Consider the following 21782-nt stretch of genomic DNA (forward strand, 5'->3'; position numbering starts at 1 on the left):
GGACTAAAAGTCATTCATAAAGAAAGGTAAGTGACCACCAACTGAAACAAAGTCTGCATTCCTGAATATTTAGGTTAGTGACAGATGACTAGACCATATAGGACAGACCACATAGCCTAAATGGGCAGTAAGTGTAGCATTGGCATTTGTACACATTTGTGACATTTGAACAATGATGAGTTCATCTAATGATGCATTTTTCAGAGTATCTTTCACTGTTAAGATATATATGGACCGCACTGTGGTCTTCCAGGGGTACAGGTTGCATTTGAACTGCCACCCAAAGGTCAGATCACCATCTTTTTTTTTTTTTTTTTTTAGTAGAGTGGTGGGTAGGGAAGGGAAGACTTTCTACTCCCTGACGTCATGCTGACATAGGGCTCTTCCATATCTCTTCCTGGAAACCCTTCCCCAAAGACCTTTGACTTTGAGGATACATCATACTAATAAAAGTACTCCCTTTCAGCAGACAGTTGAGCAAACCAGCTGGGATTTAGGTGGTGATGCTTAAAAGCTGTCAAATGCGCCCCAAGTGCCCCATTTGGATCAGAGTGGAGGAGGCAAGACCTTTCTAGATAATGTCTTTCATCTGAACATTGAAAATCATCCCCCAGACATCTCATGGGCCAGATCACAGGGCTATTCAATGTCAGCCTGACTCTAAGACTGAAAAAAAAAAAAACAACAGTCTAAACAAGGAAAGGAATTTCAAGGACACTTAGGAGACTCTTTGCCTCTAGAAATCCTTCCAGTTCTGCTAGTTGAGGGAGAATTTTTCTTAGCCCTAGAGCCACTGTCTTTCCATTCTGCAGTAAGAGAGCAGATATCTGAAGGAGTAGGACCAAGTGACTTCCATAAGCATCACAAATGGAGCAATTCTATAGGTGTTTCCTGGAAACCCATCCTAACAGGTGGGAGCTCTGGGCAGTAGAGGAGAACACCCCATTCAAACAGCCAGATATTCAAGTTCACATTATTTCATACTACCATTTTTGTCTTTTGGTTTTTTTTTTTTAAAAAAAACTTTTTGTTATCTTTCATAACCATTGTGCTATCTACTCTGCCCAAGATTTTATTATCTTTATTTATTGGATAGACATAGTCAAAAATCATGAGGGAAGAAGGAGATGGAGAAGGAGAGAAAGAGACACCTGCAGCACTGCTTCACCACTCTCAAAGCTTTCCTCCTGCAGGTGGGGACTGGGGGATCCAGGTGCTTGAACTGTAACATGTGCACTCAACCAGGCACACCACCACCTGGCACCTCACACTAACAGTTCATGCCAGCTTTCTTTCCTCTGGTCTTCATGAGTTAACTAATTCATTCATTCAATGAGGTAGCTTTCTGGGCCTAATCCTGCTCTCTACTTCACCCCTGTGAGAGAGGAGAGCAAGTTTAGACAGCAAGGACGCTTAGAGAGGCTGGCAATCTGTCCCAGTTACACAGCCAATAAGAGATAAGTGAGGGCCTGCTCCCAGGCCTTCTGTCTCCAAATCTAGTATGTTTACCATTGCCTGAGCAACTAGTTCTTGCAGCAAAGCCTGGAGCAGGTCTGCTCATTTTCATGACATCTACCAAGAAAAGAAGGAGAAAGTGGAGGCCCAAGCTGAATATAACCCTGAAAGCCAGTGCAAAAGTCCACTTTATTTCCCTTGCCTGTTGGACCTTAAAGCCAGCTCCCCTGCTCTGCTTACATAATCATTGTTTTGCCTGAAATATCCCCAACACATTATCCCCTCAGGGTATTTCTAATTCAGTTAAAACCATTGCAACAGTTGCTAAGGATGCTTCCACCTTCCCAGCATGCCTTTTGCCTCTCTCCACCCCCTTTCCTAGCCAATCCCGTTCCCAACTTGCCACTTCTGTCTTTACCCTATAAATCCCACTGCTGTTCTGGTTTCACCCCTCTTTTTCTCTTCCGCGCCCTGACCTGGAGAAGACCTGGAGAAGGGATGGTGGGCATAGTGGGAGGTGGCCATTTTGCTAGCTCCACGTGGCCTAAACTGCTGTACTCACACCCAACTCTGGGGCGTCTGCATGAATAAAGATTTGCATTACTGCTCCGCCATGAGTTCCTGGTCTCTTCTCTCTCCCCTGAGATGCAACCCGACAGTGCTGCGTGTTTGGGTGGGAGCAAGAAGGCAGTTCTCCTGACATAGCTTTCTAGTCGTATCCTCAACTCTGACACCATCTTCTCAGACAATACTCCTAGCCCACCTGCTTGTTAGCTGTTGGATTCAGCCAAAGATTAGTAAAGTTATCGGTCTCTTGGAATATACCTAACTGAAATAGGTTTCCTAACTTCTTCCAACATGAAGATAAAAATCTCATCTGCTACACTCTTACCTGTAGGTTACTGATTATTAAATGATTTGTTCTGCTTTATATCTTTTTTCAGGTTTTTAATTATTTTTTATCTATTTATTATATTTTATTAATTTAATAATAATCAACAAGACTGTAGGATAAGAGGGGTACAATTCCACGTGGTAACATCTGCAACTGGCGGCTGAAAAAGTATTAAGATATAAATCAGGGGAGGCCGGGTGGTGGTGCACTTGATTGAGCAGACATGTTACAATGTGCAAGGACCAGGGTTCGAGAACCCAGTCCTCACCTACAGGGGAAAAGCCTCACAAGTGGTGAAGCAGGGCTGAAGGTGTCTCTCTCTGTCTCTCACTCTCTATCTCCCCCTTCCCTCTCAAATTCTGGTTATCTCTATCCACTAAATAAAATAGAAGATAATAAAAAATTTTAAATAAGAAAAATTCCTCAAAAAATTACTAGAATTATGATATAATCCAAGGAGCTTTTCTACTTCTCAGTATTTGTCTGCAGACTATAAAGATGCTAATGTGGGAAAGATATATACATCCTTATGTTTGTTACAGCTTTATTTACAATAGTCAAAATAGGGAGACAACATAAGTGTCCATTACTGAGTGACTGGATAAAAAAACATCTGGAATGGACACACAGTGGAGTACTTTCACGCTATAAAAGGGTGGAGGAGGAGAAGAAGGAGGGTTGCCATTGTGACACGGTCAGATCTTGATATAGTGCTGAGTGAAAAACTGTAAAGAAACACATAGAACCATACTCATCTGCAGAATATAGAAGAACAAATGAGAACATAAAACATGACTCACAGATATGGAGAACAGATTGGTGGTTACCAGAGAGGAAGGGGACTGAACACATAACAGGGATCAAGTGTGTGTGGTGGTAGTTATGTTGTAGCATGTAAAGATGTGAAATTTTAAGTTTGTGCACCTGAAAACTTATATGATTTTTCTCTTAATATTGTCTTTATTAATCTGACATTGCTACTTCTTGGCTCTTGGCATCAACACCACTAATTTAGATATTTCTCATCTGTGGATGTTTTCCTGGAAAGACTTCAGAGTGAAGGGGCCAGGCAGTGGTGCACCTTGTTAAATGCACACATTACAGTGTACAAGGATCTGAGTTCAAGCCTCCAGTCCCCACCTGCAAAGGGAAAGCTTCATGAGTTGTGGAACAGGGCTGCAAGTGTCTCTCTGTCTCTTTCCCTCTATTTCCCCCTCCCCTCTCAATTTCCCCCAGTTTCTATCCAATAATGAATAAATATATTTTTTTTAAAAAGAAAGACAGGAGTATCCAAGAAAATAGTTCAGGAGACATGACCCAAGATGGTGGATATCTGTTAAATGTGCACAAAGATGAGTGTAAGGAAGGAACAAGATTTTGCAGGATAGGCTTAGCCCGGCTTGGGTTCAACATGAAGTTCTAAGATGCATAGGCAGGTCTTAAAGGCCTACAGCATAGCAGCCAGAGAGACTCAGTGACACCCCCCCCCCCCCAAGAGGTAGTCACAGGGATTCCTTGGACAGGGAAAGTGAACTGCTTCTCCTGACAAATGTTGAACACCACCTTCCTGTTCCCAGCGAGTGGCTGCAAGAGAACATCCTTACTCTGAGAGAGTCAGTCAAAGTAACTATTACAACAGCTGCAGCCCACCAGGGCGGCAACTATTCCATGCTTTGTGGGAGCATGGATGTCCTGCAGAGATCTAGATGCGAGAAACTATAAAGTATTGTTGAGAGCAATCAAGGAAAATTTAAACAAATAGAAGACATGCTGTGTTCACAGCTCATAGGAGTCTGTACTGTTGGTAGTCGGGCAGTAGTGCAGTGGGTTAAGTGCATGTGGCACAAAGTACAAGGACCGGAGTAAGGATCCCACCTGGTTTGAGCCCCCGGCTCCCCACCTGCAAAGGAGTCACTTCACAGGCAGTGAAACAGGTCTACAGATGCCTATCTTTTTCTCCCTCTCTCTGTCTTCCCCTCCTCTCTCCATTCCTCTCTGTCCTATCTGAGGACAATAGCATCAATAACAACAATGACTACAAGGGCAACAAAAGGGAAAAAAAATATTTAAAATTTTTTTTTTTAAAATTGGGGAAAAAAAAAAGAGTCTATACTGTTATGACGTCAATTCTCCCTTAACTGTTCCATAGGATTCATGAAATCCCAGTCAGAATTCTGGTGGCCTTTCTGTAGAAATTGACAAGTCGATTCTAAAATTCAAAGGGAAAAACAAAAACAGCTTTGAAAAAAGAACAAAGTTGAAGGAACACTGCCTGATTTCAAATGTACTATAAAGTTAATCAAGATACGGTAGTATGTTGGTGGAAAGAAACCACCCTATACTCTTCTGTATTTTTTCAGGTTGGACAAATAATCCAATAAACATGAAAAAATAAAGAGAAATCTATTAGTAACATGGATACCTCCTGCACAAATGAGAGAAACCCTGACAATCTAAATTTCCATGTTATTTTAAACTTCATCTTTACCTAAGAAAGAAAGGGCCATGGTCTAAATGGTGATGTAGCAGGTAAAGTGTTGGATTCTCAAACATGAGGTCCTAAGTTCAGTACCCAGCATCACGTCACATATGCTAGAATAATGCTCTGCTTCTCTCTCTCCTCCTCCTTCTCTCATAAATAAATAAATAATTAAATAAGTAAGTAAATAAGTAAATAAATGCAGGATGATGGTGCACCAGTAGAACACACACATTACCATGTGTATCTCCACCTGCAAGAGGAAAGCATCACAAGTGGTGAAATAGGGCTGCAGGTGTCTCTTCTCTCTGTCTTTCTCTTCCTCTTTATATATATATATTTTTTTATTTGATAGAACAGAGAGAAATTAAGATGGGTGGGGGTGATAGAGTGAGACAGAGAGACACCTACAGCACTGATTCACTATTTGTAAAGCTCTCCCCCTGCATGTGGAGACCAGAGGTCTGAACTTAGGTTCTTGTTCATGGCAGTATGTATGTTCAACTGGGTGTGCCACCACCTGGTACGCCTACTTTTTCTATGTCTCTCTAACTGCTATAAAGAAAATAGAAGGGAGTCGGGCTGTAGCGCAGCGGGTTAAGCGCAGGTGGCGCAAAGCACAAGGACTGGCATAAGGATCCCAGTTCGAACCCCGGCTCCCCACCTGCAGGGGAGTCGCTTCACAGGCGGTGAAGCAGGTAGGTCTGCAGGTGTCTATCTTTCTCTCCTCCTCTCTGTCTTCCCCTCCTCTCTCCATTTCTCTCTGTCCTATCCAACAACCACAACAACAATAATAACTACAACAATAAAACAACAAGGGCAACAAAAGGGAATAAATAAATAAAATAAATATTTTTTAAAAATTTTAAAAAAATAGAAAAAAATGGCCACTGGGAATGGTGCAGGCATTGAACCCCAGTGATGACTCTCATGACAAAAATAAAATAAATATTTTAAAAATTGAAGGAGAAAGGACGATGAGTTAAAGTGACAGCAAGTTCTAGCTTCTCCAGGGAAAAAGGGCAGAGCTGATGAAAAGGGAAATTTAACCCCAAAGGGACATGACAGAAGCAAAAACTCAAGTTCTGCCTTCTTTACAGACCAGACTCTCTTTAGAAGTCTTTATCTCAAAGGTAATCTTCATTCTACTTCCAGAGCCCCTCCCATGAAATTTATCATTTTTGCCAAAGATATAGTCTGTGTGGTAGCAGATTCTTGCTCCCCTGCAGTGGTATTGACATAAAGATAGACAAATAGACCAATGACATGGCATAGAATAGAAAACCCAGAAATAGACTTACACATATATGGACAAGTGCTTTTCAACAAAAGCACAAAGTCAAAGCAGTGGAGATAGAAAAGCAGTTTTAATGAATCGAGCTGGAACAGCTAGAGAGTCAGAAGCAAAAAGATGCCCTTTAATCCATAACTCTGCCTGTACACAAAAACCAACTTGCAGTGAATCAGACCGTTAAATGGAGTCTATAACATAAAACTTCTAATAAGAAAAAAGAGGGAGGAATCCTTATGACCTTCTGTTTGGAGAAGTTTTCTTAGATATGACTCCAAATTAAGGATTTCTACTGTTTAAAATCACTTTTAAGAATGAAAGCATATATGGGGCCAGGTGGTGGCACACCTGGTTAAGGACACATTGTACTAAGCCCAAGGACCCACTCAAAGATCCAGATTCAAGCCTCCAGTTCCCCACTTGCAGTGGGGAAGCTTCACAAGGGGTGAAGCAGGTCTGCAGATGTCTACCTTTCTCTCTTCCTCTCTATCTCCCCCTCCTCTCTCAATTTCCCTATATCTTATCCAATAAAATGGAAAAAAAATGGTCACCAGGAGCAGTGGATTTGTAGTGCTAGCACTGAGCCCGCCAGTGACAACCCTGGAAGCAAAACAAACAAACAAAAAGAGTGAAAGCATAACCCATAGATCGGGAGAAAATATTTGCAAATCACATATCTGATTAAGAACTTTGTATTTAGTTTAGGTGCCTGACAATTGGTGTTGTTTTGTTTTTATGGAAATGTAATTGCCTGGTATTACACTCATGGTTACCAAGGCATCCATCTCAAATAAATATATTGTTAGCTGCACAAACCAATAAAGAGCCAGACTGCCCCACCCAGGAATTTCTTTTTAGAAAACACCTCTTCCTCCTCCTCCTCTCCAATATCAAACTATTTGTAGGGCCCCCAGATGTGTGCATCTGGGTTTACTTTTTAAGATTTATTAGAGAGAGAGAGAAAGAGAGAGAGAAGAAGGAAGAGGAGGAGGAGGAGGAGGAAGAGGAGGAGGAGGAGGAGAAGGAGAAGAAGAAGAAGGAGAAGAAGAAAGAGGTAGGGGTGGAGATATGAACCCCACTGGTACACTGATGCAAGAGATCTAACTTGGGACCTTATCTACTCTGCCACCTCCCAGGCTACAAATTTTATGTTTTGAAAATTCCTTGATGAGGGGCCAAAAGACGGCTTGCTCATTAGGGTATGTGATTTTCCATGTTTCTAGCTTGGATTCATGTCCCAGCACCACATGGGAGGCTCCAGTGTTGTGGTGACTTTTCCTTCTTTCTATCTGAAGTAGAAAGAATAAAAAAGTCTGTCTGGGAGTAGTAAAATCATGCATGCTCAAGGGCCTAGCACTGTAAATTATAGCATTAATAAAGATGATAAAGTTCTTGATTATTGTTGCTCATATGCTTTTATAATCATCACGAGAAAGAATTACAGGGGTGGCAATTCAGCTACAGCAATGGCTCAGTCTGGAGAAGAGCCTTGTGGGGATTTTCTAGAAGTAACAAGGGCCCAAGTGAGAGACATTCCTAGCCTCAAACATCAGTATTAATAGCCTGAGACTAGCATACAACAGCATATAACAATCAGCAAACAAGTAGACCAGTTTTTAAAATTTGTCCACAGATATGAGCAGGGGTGGCAAGATAGCTCAGTTAGGAGGAGGGTTTCTGCTGTGCCAAGAGCATGGTGCAGGCCCCAGTCCTCTGCATACTTCATGGGAGCCCCATAATACCATGAGCACAATAAGGCTCAGTGTGCTGGTGTCTCTCTTTCTCTCTCTCTCTCTCTCTCTCTCTCTCTCCCTTGCTCCCTCTCTCCCTCTCTTCATATAGCCATGTATGAAGTTTATGACTGAACATGGGATCTTCGGTACCTCAGACATGAAAATCTTTTTGCATAACCAGTATGCTATCTCTGCAGTCACCTTCCTTTTACTTACATTGCTGCCACATCTTATATATAAATTTTACTTCAACAAACATACCATACACTGAAAATAGCCCCCCCAAAAACCAACCAAACATCATAGCTTTGCTTAACCTATTTCAAAAATTTGCTTACAACACTTATACTAGATGATTCAAGAAGTGATGCAGTAGGGAGTATGCCCTGTGAACACGAGGTAATCTCTGGCCTCTAGTGTGCAAGTCTGGTTCTCTCTCTTCCTTCCCCATTTATTAATAAACAAATAATTAAATTTATTTATTTATTTATTTTTTAATTCCCTTTTGTTGCCCTTGTTTTATTGTTGTAGTTATTATTGTTGTTGTCATCGTTGTTGGATAGGACACAGAGAAATGGAGAGAGGAGGGGAAGACAGAGAGGGAGAGAGACAAATAGACACCTGCAGACCTGCTTTACCACTTGTGAAGTGACTCCCCTGCAGGTGGAGAGCCAGGGGTTGGACCGGGATCCTTACGTTGGTCCTTGAGCTTGGCTCCACGTGCCCTTAACCCACTGCGCTACCGCCCGACTCCCCTAAATTTATTTTTTAAATATCTTTTAAAATAGTACACATTAGCTATAGAGATAAGCAAAATCACCTACACAGAGCCCATTTTATAATTTTAGTGTTGAATATATCGTGGAATTTATTGACTAACCTATTGAAAGTAGAAAACAGTCTGTAGACTTCAGTTTGTTTAACTTTATGATCCAGATGCTGACTGCACAATAAAAAAGCATTACACTGCACATTGATAGCCCAGGACTTCCAAATTTGAAGTGCTATTTCTAGTTGAATGCACATTGCTGTGACACCACCAGAAAGTCTAACCAGTAAATCAGGGACCATCTGAAAGCAGAGAAAAGATGGCCAACATCACTAGTGTTTGTGAAATGCATTAAAGTCCAGAAAAGCTACTAAATGGCTGAAATAAAAGAAACTTACCATACCACATTTTGGAAAGGACGTGGGGAACCAGAACTCTCGTATTCTGCTGGTAGAACTATAAATGGTATGATCACTTTAGAACAATCTGTAGTTTATTGTAAGTTAAACATACACCTACCACGTGATCAGCCATTCCATTCCAGGAGAGGCCAGAGAACACGTCTATGTAACATCTTGTACATGAACGTGCACTGCAGCTTTATTTGTAATTGCTCCAAACTGGAAACACCCCCAGTGTCCTAGAGATTAACTTGTTGTTAATCCATGTAGTGGATTGATGCTCCATCATAAAAGGTACAGACTACTAACACAGGCATCAGTGTAGATAAACCTTGAGATAATTATGCCAAGTTGCTGACATCAGAAATGACAGGAAGTACTTGGGGGTCACAGACACTGCTGCACCACGCCAGAACACATGTTCCCCAGGCACACAGATGTGCCTGGGGAAAGGAAATTACTGCACAGGAAATGGGAGTAGTAACAGGTATAAGTGTGGCTTAGAAAGGAGGTGAAGGCAGGGCTTGGGTAAGTAAACCTATGGACGTGGCTAGCTCTCTATCTAAGTGGGCCTACCAGCATATGAGAAAGGGCTTTCAGGGTCTTTCTCTTTCCTCCTTTATTTCTCTCTCTCTTGACCCACATGTACTCCAACATGTGGGTGTTCTCAATTTTTCTGAAAATCATGCTTTCTTCTCAATTCTTCATTGGTATTATGTATGAGGAATCTTTAAACGTGGGGAACAATCTCAGCTCAAATTCATCAAAATTCACCCCAATACAAGGTGAAAGATACCACAATGAAAAGACCATACACTGTTTTCATTCTGGGAAATGAAACTAGACTGTAGCTTCAGCAGGAGCTGTCTGGGAGTGCATGGGTAGAAGGTTAGGAGAAAAAAATTACAGAAAGGCACATGGAAAATTTTAAGAGTGACATTCAGTATTCCCTGGTGATAACAATATCATGCTGGATTTCATGAAGCTGTGTAGTTTATTGTCTCTAAGTCAGACTTGCCTAAAACCTTATAGGGAAAAGTTAACTTCCAAGTTCTCTCTCTATATTCCATTTGAAGTAAAAGGCCAGGTCTTTATAATGACAAATCTATACTAATTGCCATTCACAGTGTTGTTACTGAGCTTCCAAAACAGTGCTTAGAATATAGTAAAAGCCCCAACACCTATGGGCATCTAATCTTTGATAAGGGGGCCCAAAGGATTAAATGGAAAAAGGAGGCTCTCTTCAATAAATGGTGCTGGAAAACTGGGTTGAAACATGCAGAAGAATGAAATTGAACCACTTTATCTCACCAGAAACAAAAATCAACTCCAAATGGATCAAAGACCTAGATGTCAGACCAGAAACAATCAAATACTTAGAGGAAAACATTGGTAAAACACTTTCCCACATACATCTCAAGGACATCTTTGATGAATCAAACCCAATTGCAAGGAAGACCAAAGCAGAAACAAACCAATGGGACTACATCAAATTGAAAAGCTTCTGCACATCCAAAGAAACTATTAAACAAACAGAGAGACCCCTCACAGAATGGGAGAAGATCTTCACATGCCAGACATCAGACAAGAAACTAATCACCAAAATATATAAAGAGCTCAGCAAACTTAGCACCAAAAAAGCAAATGACCCCATCCAAAAATGGGCAGAGGAAATGAGCAAAACATTCACCACAGAGGAGATCCAAAAGGCTAACAAACATATGAAAAACTGCTCTAGGTCACTGATTATCAGAGAAATGCAAATCAAGACAACACTAAGATACCACCTCACTCCTGTAAGAATGGCATACATCAAAAAGGACAGCAGCAACAAATGCTGGAGAGGATGTGGGGACAGAGGAACCCTTTTACATTGCTGGTGGGAATGTAAATTGGTACAGCCTCTGTGGAGAGCAGTCTGGAAAACTCTCAGAAGGCTAGACATGGACCTTCCATATGATCCAGTAATTCCTCTCCTGGGGTTATACCCCAAGGACTCCATAACACCCAACCAAAAAGAGGTGTGTACTCCTATGTTCATAGCAGCACAATTCATAATAGCTAAAACCTGAAGCAACCCAGGTGCCCAACAACAGATGAGTGGCTGAGAAAGCTGTGGTATATATACACAATGGAATACTATGCAGCTATCAAGAACAATGAACCCACCTTCTCTGACCCATCTTGGACAGAGCTAGAAGGAATTATGTTAAGTGAACTAAGTCAGAAAGATAAAGATGAGTATGGGATGATCCCACTCATCAACAGAAGCTGACTAAGAAGATCTGAAAGGGAAACTAAAAGCAGGACCTGATCAAATTGTAAGTAGGGCACCAAAGTAAAAACCCAGTGGTGAGGGGTAGGCATGTAGCTTCCTGGGCCAGTGGGGGGTGGGAGTGGGCGGGAGGGATGGGTCACAGTCCTTTGGTGGTGGGAATGGTGTTTATGTACACTCCTAGCAAAATGTAGACATATAAATCAGTAGCTAATTAATATGAGAGGGGGAAATCAATTGTATGTCTCAAAGTTTCTCAAAAGACAAACTGAATCTTTTTAATATATAGGCTATGTATTTGATATGCGGACTCTCTCAAAAGCCTAGACCAAGTAGATTAGAAGCTTCCAATAGCACAGCTATATACAAGATACTGGGTACTGTCCAGCAAACCATAACAAAGGGACTTTTCAAAGTTAACCCAATTAACAAATAATGTGATGATAATATTAACTATTGAGTGTCTTTTTGAACCCTAAGACAGCAGGAACCTCACATCTTCACTATAGAGCCCCTACTTCCCCCAGTCCTGGAACCCTTGGATAGGGCCCACTTTCCCGTATGCATCTCCCAATCCAAACCAAATAACATTGCATCTGCCGATCACAACCTAACCAAAGCAACGATTGCTACCTCAACATGCTTCACCTCAGAATGTATCCAGAGACTTCACGTGTGGAATGACAACCCTTCAGCTTCATTACTCGGGTGAGACCTTTCCTTTAATAGTACACTCTAATTTCATCTCAGGTAGTTCACTTTCTAACAAAGTCCCATAACCTAGATATACACCAGTTTCTGTGAGAGAGAGCTTATGTGCACACGTATCCATAAACTACTGCAAAATATATACCTGAAAGCAGGACTACACTAGAGTTTGCAGTGAGTACCTCCCTAACACTTCCTCTCCACTATTCCAAGCTTGGGATCCATGATTGCTCAACAAATTGTTTGGCTTCATATGTTAACTCTGTTTTCAATCACCAGGTTCCAGATGCCACCAGGATGCTGGCTAGGCTTCCCTGGATTGAAGACCCCACCAATGTGTCCTGGAGCTCAGCTTCCCCAGAGTCACACCCTACTAGGGAAAGAGAGAGGCAGACTGGGGGTATGGACCGACCAGTCAACGCCCATGTTCAGCGGGGAAGCAATTACAGAAGCCAGACCTTCTACCTTCTGCATCCCTCAACGACCCTGGGTCCATGCTCCCAGAGGGATAGAGAATGGGAAAGCTATCAGGGGAGGGGGTGGGTTATGGGGACTGGGTGGTGGGAATTGTGTGGAGTTGTACCCCTCCTACCTTATGCTTTTGTTCACTAATCCTTTCTTAAATAAAAAATTAAAAAAAAAAAAAAAGAATATAGTAAAAGCAACAATTTGTTCTGTTTGATAGCTTAACTCTTTTTCAGCCACCAGGTTCCAGATGCTATTATGATGCCACTGAGCAGAGAACCCCACCAATGTGTCCTGAAGCCCCGCCTCCCCAAAGCCCTGACCCACTAGGGAAAGAGAGAGAGAGTCTTGGAAGTATGGATCGGCCTGCCAATGCCCATGTTCAGTGGGGAAGCAATGACAGAAGCCAGACCTTCCACTTTCTGTACCCCATAATAATCGTGGGTCCATACTCCCAGAGGGATAAAGAATATGAAAGCTTTCAAAGAAAAGGATGGGATACAGAGTTCTGGTGGTGGGAATTGTGCGGAGTCGTACCCTTCTTATCCTATGGTCTTGTCAATATTTCCATTTTATAAATAAAAATTAAAAAAGAAAAAATAACATAAAAAGAATAGGGCCAAGCAATAGTGCACCTGGTTAAGCACACACATTACAGTGTATAAGGACTCAGGTTTGAGTCCCCAACCCCCACCTGCAGGGGGTAAGCTTCACAAGTGGTGGAGCAGGGCTGCAGGTGTCTCTCTGTCTCTCTCTCCCTCTCTGTCTCCCCATCCTCTCTCAATGTCTTTCTGTCTCTATTCAATAATAAATAAATACTTTTTTAAGTTTTCTGTTAAAAAATAGAATATAGTAAGAGCTAAATAGTAAGCATTTGTTGAATGATTGTGAAGTCAAAGCCCCTAGTGTCAGTAACTGGTACTTCAGACTGAGTGTTTAAGACAACCTTAGGAGGTTAATCCTATCCCCATTCTACCTCAGGAGAGAGAGGAGCTAGGAAAAACTGGGGCTGGAAATACTGCCTACTCTCCGTTGCAGGAAGAGGGGAAGAGAAATATTGAGTGTTTATAGAGTCCATGTCTTGGACTTCTAATCCTTACCCTCTCCCCCAAATTCAAGAGACCTGGAGGTAGGATGAGGGAGGAAAATCTGGGAAACAAAGAGAAAGCAACCTCTCTGTTCTCACATTGCACAATATTTCAAAATAAAGGCTTTTTCCCTCACACAAAAGTCTGGGAGGCAGCTTTTATTTCTCTATGGTATCTGACAGAAAGGACCTTTGTGTCTGATTTCAACTGTCTAGCAGGTTCCTAGTCAATGACAGTAAAATAATTGTTAATACAATGTGGGGTTCCCAAATGAGTAAAGATAATTACTGAAGATGTATTGTGTAGTAGCTGGCCAGCAATGCATGAAGGACCAGAGAGAATAAGTCAACACACAGCAACCAAAGTGACAGAAAGTTTGTGAGGACAGATAAGTCAAGAAATAGACACCAGGGGATGTGATGAGCATACAGTAAAGAACCAACTGCCCTGAAAATGAGGCAGCAAGGGTCAAGTGAAACAAAAAAACCTGACTGCTCCCTGTTAGGCAAGGCTCATCTTTGAGGTAAGCAGAGACAGAAGTTTGTCTCTATCAGGTGTATCTTCCTGTCATACTCAATTATGAGGCATAGAGTCTGCCTCCACTACCTAAGATAACGGAAGAATCTTCTCAGGGAGCCAGGTGATGGTGGAACACTGCATTAAGCACACATAGTACAAACACAAGCACCCATACAGGATCCCAGTTTCAACCCCTGGCTCCCCACCTGCAGGGGAGTCGCTTCACAAGTGGTGAAACAGGTCTTCAGGTGTCTATATTTCTCTCCTCTGTCTTCTTCCCTTCATCTCTCAGTTTTTCTCTGTCCTACCCAAAAAGTAAAAAAAAAAAAAAAAAATGGCCGTGGAAGCAGTGGATACATAGTACAGACACTGAGCCCCAGCAATAACCCTAAAGGCAAAAAAAAAAAAAAAAAGAAAGAAAGAAAAGGATGGTCTCTATTGATATCTTATTTAAGGGCAGCTAGAAATATAGCCCTTTCATACGTGTGTGTGTGTGTGTGTGTGTGTGTGTGTGTGTGTGTGTGTATGTGTGTGTGTGTGTGTGTGTGTGTGAGTGTGTGTGTTACCAGAGCACTGGCTTATGGTGGTTGGGGGACTGACTTTGGAGTCTCAGGCATAGAGTTTCTTTGCATAACCACTATGCTACATCCCCTGTACATACTTGCTAATGTAGTAAGCCAAAGTTTAGGGGCTGAGGTTTATTTTTTTCTCTCTCTCTTTTACTTTTGAACTGTTTTATTTCATCAACGCTGGCAAAAAGCCATATTTAGAAACTTATGCCACAGCAATAACCATATGGTCCAATCATTCTACTCCTAGATATATTCCCAAGAGATGTGAAAGCATATGTTTGTACAAAAGAAATTGTTCATAATAGTCAATAGGAAGAAACAGTCCAAGTCTATCAAGTGATGAATTAATTAACAAAATGTAGTACAGTCATGTGCTGCTTAGTGACAGGGATGCTTTCTAAGAAATGAGTCATGAGGACTGGGTAGTGCAGCATCCGGTTGAATACACACATTACCATGCTCAAGGAACTGGGTTCAAACACCTGGTCCCCACCTGCAGGGGGAAGTTTCACAAGCAGTGAAACAATGCTGCAGGTTGCCCTCTCTCTCTCTCTAGCTCTCCCCTTTCTTGCTGCTCTAGTGAATAAACAGATAGATATCATTAGATGATTTCACTACTGTGTAATGTGGATATCAGAGTGTGGTTACACAAACATAGATGGTGCAGTTATAAGAAATAACAGTCCTACAAAAGCTGAATAAAGACAAAAAACTGGCATACTTTAATGATGACTCTTTAGTCACTATCAGGCCACCCCATCAGCTGGGGCCCTAGTCGGGGAGTCCTGAGATTCCCAAACAGACATGATGGGCCTAGACCTCGAATAAATCCCTCTCTCCATTGTTACCAGTCATCTCTATCAGTAGCAACACAATAGACCCCTTTTTGGGCCCCTATAGGACCTTGCCCTCAACATGGATCAACAGTGGTAGAGAATGTTCCATTCTCCAAAGGGAGGCTGGACAACATATTCTATATTCCACCTGAGGAAGATGGGTCCTGAAATTGGGGCAGCTTGGAATGTTCCTACCCATGACCACAGAATGTGAGCTCAGATCACAGGGATGCAGAGGTCACATAAGCTCTTAAGCTGAATATGGCCCCCAGATCACATTAAATTGATGGGGTTTACAGTCAACAATATTTATACCCCTTTCCCATATTTGGGAGCTACTCTCTTCCCTGATCCAGCTTTCTGGTCCTTTATGCAGCCATGACATCATCTCCCCAGACAATAACTTGGATCCACCTGCATATCAGATTTCAGGCTCAGAAGAAAAAAAAAAAAAAAACTAGTATAGTAATGAGCCCTTTGGAATATAACTAAAATATGCCTACTGGCTATTGTTGTATGCTTTACATTGGGTTGTTCTAGCTCTCCCCCACCAAGAAAATTGGATCAGTCCTGCTAATTTCACGGGCCCGCTTGGCCCCACCCCAAGGAACCCGGAGAGGGTTCCAGAGTTCCAGAGTTGGAGAGCTGGAGAGTTGCAGAGTTCGAGAGTGCTTGCGCCGCCGCAAAGAGACAGCAGAGTTCTGTTTGGTGATTAGTTTGTCTTAGTTTATGAATCGTTGTTCCTGAATAAAGAAATACAGCTTCCCTGCCCAGCCGTATGTCTCTGGTCGTCTCTGTTACCCGCCTGTGAAGCTAGCCTGGCCAGCTGGAGCCTCTGAATTTTTAACAACAGGCTATCTACAAAACAGAGACACACACACCCAACTCTTCATCTGCACTACTCCAGCCTTTAGGTTCACGATTAGTCAACAATTTGTTTGATTTTATATGTTAACTCTTTCAGATACCAGGTTCCAGATGCTAACATGATGCCAACCGGCCTTCCTGGACAGTCAACCCAACCAACATGTCCTAGAGCTCCAGTTCTCCAGAGCCCTGCCCCACTAGGGAAAGAGAGACAGGCTGGGAGTATGGATCAACCTGTCAATGCCCATGCTCAGTGGGGAAGCAATTACAGAAGCCAGACCTTCCAACCTTCTGCACCTCATAATGACCTTGGGTCCATACTCCCAGAGGGATAAAGAATAGGAAAGCTATCAGGGGAGGGAATGGGATGCGAAGTTCTCTTGGTGGGAATCGTGTGGAGTTGTACCCCTCTTATCTCCTATGGTTTTTGACTGTGTTTTCTTTTTATAAATAAAAATTTTTTAATGTTGAATTGGTGAAGAAGAAGGAGAAGGAGAAGGAGAAGGAGAAGGAGAAGGAGAAGAAGAAGAAGAAGAAGGGGAAGAAGAAGGGGAAGAAGAAGAAGAAATAACAGTCCTTTGGTGTACTGCACTAAAGTAAAAGACTCTGGGGTGAGGGGGCTCAGGTCCTGGAACATGATGGCAGAGAAGGACCTAGTGGGGGTTGAGTGGTTATGTGGAAAACTGAGACATGTTATGCATGTACAAACTATTGTCTTTTACTGTTTACTGTAAACCATTAATCCCTCAATAAAGAAATTTTAAAAATAATAAATAACAGCCCTTTCATTCAAAGAGAGTTCCTGCCCCCCCCATATCTGCTAGCAAGCACATCCAGGTTGTAAAAATCAAGTCTCCTGTTTATCTTAGGTCTGTAACCCCCAAGCACCAACCCTTCACCTTTTTCTTCAGCCAACCATGGGTGTGACTGTGAACCCGCAACAAAGAACTAAAGCGGGGGGGGGGGGGGGGGGGTCAGGCAGTGGTGCACTGGGTTAAGCACACAAACTGCAAGGACCCGAGCAAGTATTCCAGTTCAAGCCCCCGGCTCCCCACCTGCAGGGGGGTGTCACTTCACAAGCAGTGAAGCAAATCTACAGTTGTCTGTCTTCCTCTCCTCTTCTCTACCTTCCCCTCCCCCTCTTTTATTGAATTTGTCTTATTCAATTAAAATAAATAAATAAAATGGAAAAATGGCCACAAGGAGCAGTGGATTTGTAGTGCAGGCACTGAGCCCCAGTGATAACCATGGAGGGAAAAAAAAAAAAAACTAAAGCAGACCAGTTATACAAAGTACAAGGATGGGGTGAGGACAGGGGTCTTTGGTACATATAACCACACCTGTCACCCATAGCCAGTGCATCAACCAAAAGGAGAGAGAAAGAGAAAGATCAAAGTGTTACTGATTCAATAATTCACACTTTGTGCCTTTTTATCTCCAGTGGATTTACCCATATGTATCACAGGCACCACACACCCAGGTTGTGTAGAGGGAACACCATTGTATATGCAGTTCATCACTGACTGAAACATCAGTATCCAGCACATGCCTACATCTCCACACAAATATTTGGGCATACAAAGAAACAAAGTGCTGATTCATGCTCCAATATGGGCGAACCCTCAAAGCATTTAAGTGGACAAATCCATTTATAGGTCAAGTTCAGATAAGCAAATCTATAGAGTTAGGAAGCAGAGATGCCACTTAGACCTAAATGTGAAAAGGGGAGAGGGTGTGTGGAATAGCTAAAGTGCATGTTGGAGGGCAGCTCAGAGACAGTAGCACCCCTCCCCCTGCACCCTGAAGGAAGCCAGAAGAAGCGGCCAGAGGCAAGGCCGGAAGTATATCAGGCCCCAGCAACCCCTCCATACCTGACTGCAAAGGTGGCAACATGCAGATGAAGGCAGATGTGACACCTGAAGACAAAGGCTGAAGCTCACCCCCTGAAGACCCTGCCCTTCTTCTGAAGGGAGGAGAAAGCTGGGAAGACCAAGGGGCCCAGGGCCTTCGTCTCTCTCTTTCTTAGGGGTCTACATGCCTTGTAATTTCCATGGCTTGTAATTTTTTCTCCTTTTCTGTCCTTACTTTCTCTCAATAAATGTTCATCTTCTCCCTGAGACATGTCTACCACTCTTGTGATTCTCCCATGTGGAAGTCAGACTATAACCCCTAAGGAAGGAACTGGGGAGCGAGTGGCTCCAGTTAGCTGCTATGGCCTCCTCTTACAGGGTGACTAATGTTCCAAAAATTGTGGTGATAGTTGGATGTATCTGAATATACTAAAAGCCACTGACTCATACACTGAAGTGGGTGAGTTGTATAGTGTGCACATTATACCTCAATTAAGCTGTTTAAGAATAAAGAACACCTGTGGCCAAGGAGGTGGCAAAGTGGATAAAGTGTTGGATGCTCAAGCCTGAAGTCCTGGATTTGAGCCCTGACATCACAAGTAACAGAATAATGCTCTAAATAAGTAAATAAATCTTTTTTTAAAAAATGTATTCATTTATGTATTCCCTTTTGTTGCCCTTGTTGTTTTATTGTTGTAGTTAGTGATGTCGTTGTTGTTGGATAGGACAGAGAGAAATGGAAAGAGGAGGGGAAGACAGAGAGGGAGAGAGAAAGAGAGACGCCTGCAGACCTGCTTCACTGCTGCTTCACTCCCCTGCAGGTGAGGAGCCGGGGGCTCAAACCGGGATCCTTACGCCGGTCCTTGCAGTTTGCACCACCTGCACTTAACCCACTGCACTACCGCCCAACTCCCATAAGTAAATAAATCTTAAACAAATGCTGTGTCATAAAAATATTTATAAAATAAGGCTACCTGTGAAAATCTCAGAGGCTTAAGGCATTGACAAGGCAAAAACTTAACAATCAGCTTCTAGTCATTCTGCATATAAGATAAAGCCTCCACACCTGGCCACAGAAAGGAGACTATTGAACAGAAACCTGCCCCCAAACGCTGGGGGGGGGGGGGGCTACCAATAGTCTTCCCCCTACTTTTTCACAGACCAGGTTTTCATGGAAGTGGATATAACCAGCACATTCCTGGTCAGCAGGGGGTAGTCAACTCTCTCCTTGCAGACAGGCCTCTCTGTCTCCTTTTTACTGTCCACCCTCCTTATCCTTCTCTTGGTGGCTATTTCTTGACTTGTTTATAACCAAATAAACTTTATAAAAACCTTTGTAATTTCCTCATTCTCTCTCCCTGATCCTGATCTCCTGTGCAATGCTGGCCATAGATGTCTTTAAACAACATCTATTGAAAAATTAAGAAAAATGAAACTAGAGAACACTGCAACATATCAATGGAAGACACAGCTCTTGTTTGGAGTTTGGGAGGGAAAGCATAAAGCCTGTGACTATCAGATCACTAATGTAAGGACCCTGTCAAGTCCCTGTGAGAATATATGTGGGCCTAGAGGCCCACCTAGGGCATTGGGTTAGTTCAGGATCTGATGGTGAACCCTAGTGAAGGATATGTTAAAGGACTGCTTAGGGAAAGCAACCCCTCCCCCTGCACCCTGCAAGTAGCCAGGAAGAGGGGTCAGTGTGTCTGCATCCTGGCATAGCACCTCCCCTCTTCCTGACCCCTAAGGCCATAAATGCAGATGGAGGCAGATGTAAACATCTAAAGACAAAGGCTGAAGCACCACGTCCTCTCCCAAGCATCCCTGGAAGCCACTATAAAACTTAGAAGAAGGGGGCCAGGCCCAGGCAGTGGCACACCCGGTTAGGCTCTCACAAGGCTCTCACAAGGACTGGGTTTGAGCACCCAGCTCCCCACCTGCAGAAAGGAAGCTTCACAAACAGTGAAGGTCTGCAGGTGTCTACCTTTTCTCTCTCTCACTGTCTTCCCCTTCCTGTCTCAATTTCTCTCTGTCCTAACCAATAAAATGAAAAGAAAAAAAAAAAAAATGACTGCCAGGAGCAATAGATTTGTGGTGCTGGCACCGAGCCCCAGGGATAGCCACACAGGCATAAATAAATAAATAAATAAATAAATAAATAAATAAATAAATAAATCTTATAAGATCAGGAAACTCAGAACCCCTCAACACTCCCTCCCCCCCCCCCACCATACACCTCAGAGGTGTATACTTCCCTCCCAGGGTGCAAGAAACAGTTTATTGGTGCGCTGATTCAGAATTAGCTCACACTACAAGTTCTGAGCCCCACATTTCAGCAGTTTTTTTTTTTTTCCTCCTCCAGGGTTATTGCTGGGCTCCGTGCCTGCACCATGAATCCACCGCTCCTGGAGGCCATTTTTTTCCGCCTTTTGTTGCCCTTGTTGTAGCTTCGTTGTGGCTATTATTATTGCCCTTGTTGACGCAATTCGTTGTTGGATAGGACAGAGAGAAATGGAGAGAGGAGGGGAAGACAGAGAAGGGGAGAGAAAGATAGACACCTGCAGACCTGCTTCACCGCCTGTGAAGCGACTCCCCTGCAGGTGGGGAGCCAGGGGCTCGAACCGGGATTCTTACGCCGGTCCCTGCGCTTTGCGCCACATGCGCTTAACCCACTGCGCCACCGCCCGACCGCCCGCAGTTTGTTTTTTTACGTAGTATATCAGTTCACAAAGAGAGGTTGGCTGATGATTCACAGTTGGGTATTCAAGCACCAGAAGATGGGTAGAGGTAGTAGAAGGCTTAAAGCTCTCTGGGCCACATAAACACCAGAAGATAAAACGGGGTTACACTTGGAAATTATAGATGTCCTAAAAACCTGGTACAAATATTTGCAATTACTTATGCACTGCTTCAATTCTTCCATGTAGCTGTCAGCCTAGAGCCCAACCAGTGGAGCTTAGAGGGGACCTCAGTGTCCTTTGGTCGGTCCCTCTCACTCCCCTGCTACACAGTGCCCTTTCTCTTAGGAGCAGAGGAAAGCAGGTCGCTCCCAGCCCTGCAGGCATGGCTGGGGTTCTCACTCCCTTGAGCTGTACTGAGCGACATGGCATCCTCCAATTGCCTAGCAGTGATAATACCTTCTATTTATACCAAACACTTCTTCTCCCAAGAGAGCGCTATGTTTTCCCAACATTGATTCAGTAAGCCAGCCAGACTGAACTGAATTAAAATTCACAGCAGCCACTCATTCAGCCTTTCCCCTTCCTATCTGCTTCTTCATGCCCTGCAGTGCTGGTCACAAAACAGAGAAGTCAAGAACAGACATGTTCATAGACCTACCCCACCTAAGGGGTCTCCACTAAATCCTACTGCTGGCCTTGGAGATAAGGCTTTGTAATACTCTCTCCTGGGGCTTTTCTATCTTGGGTGAAACACAATGAAAAAGAGGAGGATCTTCAAGGGTGACATTTTCCTCCTTTCCAATTATGTAGGTCATTAAAAAGACAAGGTCAAAGTCAAGGGGGGCGGGCAGGTAGTTGCACACCTGGTTAAGCACATACATGACAGTGTGCAAGGATC

Source organism: Erinaceus europaeus, chromosome 3 (assembly GCF_950295315.1).
Source record: "Erinaceus europaeus chromosome 3, mEriEur2.1, whole genome shotgun sequence".
Classification (NCBI taxonomy): domain Eukaryota; kingdom Metazoa; phylum Chordata; class Mammalia; order Eulipotyphla; family Erinaceidae; genus Erinaceus; species Erinaceus europaeus.